The 1,136-nt window shown below is 49.6% G+C and overlaps 1 protein-coding gene across 1 annotated transcript in view; it reads right to left on the bottom strand.

Annotated features, from left to right (window-relative positions):
- Positions 1 to 1,136, bottom strand: part of NOBOX (NOBOX oogenesis homeobox) — a 52,326-nt gene that overhangs the window by 40,464 nt on the left and 10,726 nt on the right. The gene's annotated exons all lie outside the window — the stretch shown is intronic.

Raw genomic sequence — 1,136 nt, 5'->3', positions numbered from 1 at the left:
TGAATTCCTGAGGTCTCTTCCAACACTAATTTTCTATGATTCCATCAATGCTCTGACACTTAGGAGAACCTCCTTTCCTGGAGTACCATTAGGAGGGTCAGCAGCAGCTCTTTCCCACAAACTTACAGAGAAGGGCCAAAAAAACCATATACTCTGGGGATTACAGGTGTAAACAAGGAACCCATGTTGACAATACCATTTGAGGAAAAAGGTGAACCTTTATGGTAGCCACACAATATACTGCTGTTCTCCCCCAGTGCCTGCTGTTATTGGTGAGAGGAGCCAGGGAACACCGCACAACAGGTGCAGCAGAACAAAGCACTGGTCCATTTCTAGAGGAAGACTGAGAGACATCCACTGAAAGATGCGTGGATGGCTTAGGCATGTTCTATCCACAAGGATTTCAAACAGGTGGCCTACCAAAGGGGCTTGAGCACGAAACATTGTTTCCTTCTCTTCAGCAAGCCCTTCCTGCCCCTTCCCAAACACCTGTTGCAAAGCAGGAGCAGGAACATGCTGGAGGTATCTGAGGCTGGTCTGAAGCACGGTATCAAAAGACACTGGCTGCATGACCTTCCTTGCACTCAGCCCATGGCCAGGATCAGGATCCTCCAGACCCAGCCAGGCTGGAAAAGAGGAGAGGGGGCTGCAAGAGCAGATGCAAGAGACATTTTTTATTTTATTTTTTTTTTTTAGTTTTCCATACAACAAGCCAAATTAGCCAAAACAAAATCCAAATCTGAGTCAGTCCAGAACCCTAAGTGGCCCCGCTACCAGCAAACATCCTCCACTCCCATCTGGGGCTTCAGATGTTCCCAAATCCTTTGGCAGACATCCTACATGCAGGTCGAAGCCCGGAGGCTTCGGGTTTGGATGCCCCCAAATTTTGCTTGCTCTCAGCCATGAAGCCCCAGGAGCAAGCTGGGGAGGAGCCTCCCATTTCCATAAAGTGGGCATAAAGCCAAGGTTAACTATGCATCACCTATGCAGGTACCATCCCATGCCTGCAGAGGGGTCTTCCCCAGTGCCACTAGGAAGCCACTGTACCGATCATGGTATCTTCCCCTGCCAGGCAAGCATAGGACTACACTTCACCTGAGCCTTCAAGAGACACCCACGAGCCACAGCAGCATGTT

Source organism: Gavialis gangeticus, unplaced genomic scaffold (assembly GCF_001723915.1).
Source record: "Gavialis gangeticus isolate Ggan-Ray unplaced genomic scaffold, GavGan_comp1, whole genome shotgun sequence".
Classification (NCBI taxonomy): Eukaryota; Metazoa; Chordata; order Crocodylia; family Gavialidae; genus Gavialis; species Gavialis gangeticus.
The sequence above is the reverse complement of the archived record's forward strand: the minus strand, read 5'-3'. Positions and strand labels throughout refer to the sequence as shown.